Raw genomic sequence first — 6,756 nt, forward strand, 5'->3', positions numbered from 1 at the left:
TTAAATTCCACCCACTGCTTAATGCCTAGAGCTGAAAAATGAGAATTTCAGCATGAGAATTAGCTGAAAGAGGCTCAAATTAGAGAAGAAAATGCAGCCTTTGAAAACATATATTACCACCCATAATCTTGCATAGTGGGAAAAATCACAATTAGCCCCTGGCCACGTATGGAATACACCAAATTCCTTTACAGTGGAGGGAATTTAAATCAAAGGAAATTATGGGAGGAAAGTTAAGTCTGTGTTGTATTGTTGGGTTAAGTAAACACTGATGGAATGAAGTCATGAGTGTCATAAATGTGATAAGCTTATTCAAGATCTGAATTTGAGAATGGAGTCTAAGTTCTGAGAAATTGTATGTCTGATTATGTACTACACTAGATAATTTCTAAGTAAGAAACATTTAAACTAAATTAAACATTAAATGCCAGTGATATAATCATATATATATATATGAATCTTTAAGTTTATTTAACTTCAGAATGTGAAGATTACAGAACGAAGAATAGACTAGGAGGGATATAAGCAGTAAGCAGGTAGCCATAGAAATTATATTGTATGGGTATCTTTGGTATTAAAGCCCCTTTTTACTATACAGTAAATATAAGAACTGTATCTTCCCCTTCATGCCATTCACTTAAGATGTGCATATCGACTTCATTTGTCCACAGTGTAAGATATTAAGATTAAGAGTAGAATGATCCTTGAAACCAAAGTCAAGTTATACAGAACTGCCAAGGATTGATCTCAGTCACTCCCTCACTTTGTAATATAGATCCATCTGCATTAGATTAAGAGCCACTTCCATCTAGGTCTCAGAGCCTTGGTTTGGGGAATATTTAGGTAAGATTCCCCAATGTTCACTGCAGCACTATTTACAACAGTCAAGACATGGAAGCAACCTAAATGTTCATCAACAGATGAATGATAAAGAAGACGTGGTATATTTATATAATGGAATATTACTCAGCCATAAAAAAGGAATGAAATAATGCCATTTACAGCAACATGGATGGACCTAGAGATTATCATACTAAGTGAAGTAAGCCAGACAGGGAAAGACAGATATCACACGATATCGCTTACATGTGGAATCTAACAATAACAACAAAAAAAGATACAAATGAACTTATATATAAAACAGAAATAGACCCACAGACGTAGAAAACAAACTTATGGTTACCAAAGGGGGAAGTAGAGGAGGGATAAAGTAGGAGTTTGGGATCAACATAAACATACTACTATATATAAAATAGATAATCAACAAAGACCTACTGTATAGCACAAGAAACTATACTGAATATTTTGTAATAACCTATAAGGGGAAAGAATCTGAAAAAAAAATATATGTATAACAATCACTTTGCTTTTTACTGGAAACTAACACAACATTGCAAATAAACTATATTCAGTTAAAAAATTATTTAAAAAAAGAAAAAAAGAAGCATCCTTTATAACATTACTAAAATCTCAATGTATTGGATAAATGGCTCGTAGCTTCACTTCATTAAGAGTTTGAAACATTCTTCAGAATTTGGAAATATATCTAATAAATATATACTAAATCACAGATTATTTTTCAGAGCTCTAAAGACTGCTAAAATGTTAAATCTCTAATATCCAACTATAAATTAAATTAGGTGATATGTAGCCTCATTAAAATGCACCATATATACATATATATAAAATCTGTTTGATTTTATTAGGATCCTAATTTTTAATGATGCTATTGACTTTTAATAAATGAATTTTTATCTGAATACTATTCAATTCAAATGGTATGCTAATACATATAGGCTTCATAGAGTATTAAGACACATATCCTGATTCATCAACCAAAATTTTATTCAGGATCTAAAATCAATGACAGGCTTAATGCTTTTTAAAATAGATAGCACTGTTTTAATTAAAAATGTCAGCAATGTAATTACTCCTTAAGCAAAAGGCCACAGAGAGGAAAATTGGATGATACTTAAATTGAGCATATGAGAAAATTAATTTGCATTAAAAAATAGTAATCAGACATTTCCATGTCATTATGAGCGATCATACATTCAAGTTTTTCACTCCTGTGCAAAGTAGAAATTGTTGAATTTATTTCAAAGGAAAACTGAAAATCTCCAGAAGTATAGAATATAGCACTAGTTGCCATATCCAAAAATGCATGCTATCTTAAAATATTTCTAGGGTATTTCAGATTGTACTTGACCCTTTAGGTCTTTTGTTTCTTCATTCCTGAAATAAATTATTCAGACTAAAGTTTTAAGTCCCCTTCAAGATCTAAAATGCTGAGATTTCTGTATAATTTTTGTGGTTTCTTAGATAATTGCCAAAATATGTACTGCTCTTTTATCTGAGCAGACTGGCCATTTAAAGTTTACTTAGCAGGAAGAAACAGTTATTTTTCCCCTAAATTCTATTACACTCTGTAGACAGATTCTTTATTCTCAGTATCCTTCTTTCATAATTTATAAAAAGAGAAACTCAACAAAGGTAATTTATTCACTTATTTATCCATAGGTAAAATATCCATTTACATTCCTGACAGAAAATCCTCAAAGGTGGAGTATTGGATTCATTTGATTGAAAGATACATTTGTTTATCAAGCATAATTGTTGCATTATAATTTTATAAATACAGGTAGTCTTACCACTTAGATACATTCTGCAATGGGCCATTTGACTAACTAGGAATGATTTCCATTTTGTCTTTGAATGCTTACTTCGTTTCTCTTTTCCTTTGACAGTCATTGCTATAAGTGATAGATGGATGATGCATATGGTTATCTAGTACATTAAAAACACTACATCATTTCACTGATCATAGCCACAATCACCTTTTCTTCCCCTTCATCTGGTCCTGATTTCATACTACAAGGAAGAGAGTAACAATGTCCATTTTCCATTTATTTACTTATCATGTCTTTCTTTCTCTCTGAAACCTTATTTTGTTCCACTGCTTCTAGAGAAAAAGCTAAACCTAATGTTCATGTGCCTTTTGTGCTATATTTTACTAAAGCTTTATAAAGAATTACATTGTAAAATATTAAAGTAATGAAATAAAGCTTTTCTCCGTAAATATGAAATATCCTACACATTTAATGAAATTTGCCTGAAGCCATTATATTCTGACTCTGGGAGAGCAAAGTTTAAATGCCACTAATAATTTAGGTATTGTTTTCTTGTTTTCATGCTTCAACACATTTCCTGGTTGTAGCACCTCTAAATTTTCTACTCTTTCAAATCAATCTAACCTCATTAAAAGTCTTCTTTTTTCTTTTAAAAAACTTTTCATTTTTCTAAGTATTTATGAGACAAGATTATTTTAAAATTTACTTTTTCTTACAATGAATGTTCTCAGACAGTATTATTGAACTATAATGTTTCCTCTTGGAAGCAAATGAATCAAAATTCAGTGGGACACAGTGATGATTGATGATGTCTTGTTAATATAAGAATGTTCCTATATTTTATTCCTTTCCATGGCAGCACTGTTTGTGGATTTTCTGAGTGGCATTCATCCTCATCAGCAGTGATTAAATCTATCTTGAAAGAAATGCAAGTGTAATTTTTTTTCCCTCAAATTATTCAGTGTTGCTTTTACTTGAAATACTTTTAAATTTCAATTCTTTAGGTATTCACTTTTAAGGATCTAACTTAATTTCTTTGATTTTATCCCCTCTGGAAGAGAAAGATCTGAGTGTTGAAGTGTATGTTTATTCTTATTCCTTTGGTTTGGATCATGTTGAATGTGAATGTCTGAAGAATCTCGTGGTGGGGCCAATAAGTATATGGCTGACAGAGAAATGTATGTCTGGAACTGACAAAAGTCGTTTGAAAAAATTTTAGATTTGACAATTATAAGAATACATGCAATACATGAAATCAGGCAGTTAGGAGTGGATGTGTAGTGTGTTCATAGAGAAGTTGAGGAGGTACAGTTTGGTAATGGGATTCTGGGAAGAGCCAATAATAAGAGGACAGTCAAAGAAAGGAGATTAAACGAAGACACTTGAGAAAGAATGTTCAGAAAAACTGGAGTGAAAACCTTGATGTCATAAATAAAAAGAAAGAAGAGAGAGAACCACAATATAAAAGATATGCCAATGATATAGAACGCTTCAGAGAGATTAAACAAGAATTAACTTGTGTCCATTTGATTAAGCAATCAGTGGGTTTATGGGGGTCACATTTATGAGTCATTCAGTGGAATGGTAAAAATGGATGCTTAAATGCAGTACGTGAAAAAAGCTGATGAAGTGATGATTATAAATCATGGTTTGGATAGCCTCCATTGGATAGACTGGAAAACTGAACATAGGCAAGGAAACAGCAGAGTAATTATTGAAGGAAGGAAGGTTATACTACTGAGTTTTGTTTTTTTTTTTTTTTTCAGCCTCATGGCTTCTATATTTTATCTGTTCAGGAGGAAGCAAAATCCCTGACAGACAAAAGGTGGGTGGGAAGAGGAGTTGCTTGTTTGGGTAAAGAAGCATGTAAGGTGAGTAGGTCAAAGTTTTGACGTAGTTACCTTGAGTAAAATTATGACTTAAAATCAATACAGGAAATCGATATTTAGCAAGAATGAAGGATAAATGAAGCTATGTATCAGACTCATGTGTAGATGCTGATCTGACAAATTTGTCTGTGTCAAAATCTTCTTGCATACTAAATTTTACAGCTCTTTAAATAAAGTGTAATGGTCAGCTGTGCCCAGAGCCTCCTCAGTGGTGGTACCTGGGTCCTGGTGGCAACTGTAGCCCAAGACCATACTGATGAGGTACCATTTTAGCATTCACTCGGGGAGGAGGCAGTACATATGGCTGGCTATAGTCTCAACATTTGCACTTGGCATTGGATGACCAGTATGAGGATGGGAGAGCTTATGGCTCTTTGACTACAGAAGACCTGATATTTATTCCAACTCAGAGTATCCATGTATGTCTTAAAGAATGGTTGCAGAAAGCTAGACTGATTATCAATAGGAGCTGGGCAGTGAGATGTGAAGCACAAGAGGGATTCACCATCCCATCACTGGCTTAAACATTGAGGCAGCCACGTGACATGGCATGTAGGTGGCCTCTAGATATTGTAGAGATGGCCAACTTAGCTACTTATATTTACAACAGCCATATTAGTGATTATTTTAGAAGTTCCTCAGATCACAGTAAGTGCTATTTTTCTTCATACTTTCTAAACAAAAGACTAAATCCTCATGGGAAAATTGAGTACTCCTTAAGCTGCCTTGGATCTTCAGTTACTTCATTCATGCTTCAAAAAAAGAGAGAACAGAGGCTTTAATACAATGTCTCACAAATTAATTGATTTGGATTTGGTATTTCTTGAAGCATTTATCATCATTGTGTTCTTGATATTAACCTTTGCGGTAGGATCTTGCTCTAGACAGAGCAACATCTGTAAGACAATATGCTCTTTAATTGGAGCATTTTCAGTATCCTATTTTAAAGGCCTGGGCATTATTATTAAATAACTTTTTTGTGGGAAAGTCTGTACTGGACATCCCCTGGATTGGATTCTTCTGCTAAGCTTTATAGTCTGTGTAATGCACACAGATTAATTAATTATCTAAATAGGGCCCTGGATATATTCAACACTTCTATAGTGATTCTATTATATTAGGTATTCTTTACAACATTAATTTTAACTAGTTCAGCTCTTATTTTTGAGGAGTGACAAGATATGCCTGTTGATAGTACTTTGAGTGTCTACAACTTTGTGGGAAAAATGTTTAATACTTTTGTGCCTTTAAAGATGTCAGTTTTCATCTACCACGTCAGGTTATGTCTCTTCAAAGAGATGAAAAGGTAATGAATAACAATCTCTTTAATATATATGCAATTCTTAATAATAATGAAGAAAACTTAACTGGTGTCATTGAACAGCAAACTGGAGAAAATCCCTAGAGAAATGGAAATCTGATAGTTTTACGAGGAAAATATTTAAAAGGCTAATTTGTAATTCTGCTAGTAAATGAATTTGAATATCAAATGTGTCTGAAAAAGGATTTTCCTGTGTTAAGCAGAATTTTAAGATGTCCCCCATGACCTTTACCTCTAGGTGTTAGTCCCATGATTATGTTATATTACATGGAAAAAGAGATGTTGCAGATGTAGGTAAGATTACAGAGGAGTTGACCATAAAAAAGAGAAATTATTCAGATGGTGCTAATCTAATCACATAGCTCTTTAAAAGAAGAGAGTTTTCTCACTATTGACAGATGAGGTCAGAGGGATTCAAAGCACATGAAAGACTGACCAGGCCATTGCTGGTTTGAAAATGGAGGGAGCATATGAAAAGGAATGCAGGTGACATCTAGAAACAGAAAGCAGTTCCTGGCTGACAGCCAGAAAGGGAACAGGGACTTCAGTCCTACAATGACAAGAAACTGAATTCAGCCAACAACCTGAATAAGTCTGGAATAAAATTCTTCCCCCGAGCCTCCAGGTAAGAACTTAGCATCTTGACTTAACATCTTAACTTTGGCCCTATGAGAAACTAAGCAGAGACCCAGTTGACCCTGCCTGTACTTCTCATCTACAAAAATTGTGAGTTAATAAAAGGAGGCTGTTTCAAGCCACTAAGTTTATGGTAATTTGTTAGCAATAGAAAACTAAACAGTCCTCAAATAACATTCTCTAAAGAAAATCATCTTCAGGTTTCCCAATTTAAAACAAGAGCAATTACCTCTCTTATAACTACGGCACAGTAGGTCACAAACATGACCTCAGTGCATGG

The 6,756-nt window shown here is 33.5% G+C and overlaps 1 pseudogene; it reads left to right on the forward strand.

The window, feature by feature from the left end:
- Positions 1-5,097: 5,097 nt before the first annotated feature.
- On the forward strand, positions 5,098-5,972 carry LOC118894057 (annotated as a pseudogene).
- The last annotated feature ends 784 nt before the right edge of the window (positions 5,973-6,756 follow it).

The sequence above is a fragment of the Balaenoptera musculus genome, chromosome 4, assembly GCF_009873245.2.
Source record: "Balaenoptera musculus isolate JJ_BM4_2016_0621 chromosome 4, mBalMus1.pri.v3, whole genome shotgun sequence".
NCBI classification, from domain to species: domain Eukaryota; kingdom Metazoa; phylum Chordata; class Mammalia; order Artiodactyla; family Balaenopteridae; genus Balaenoptera; species Balaenoptera musculus.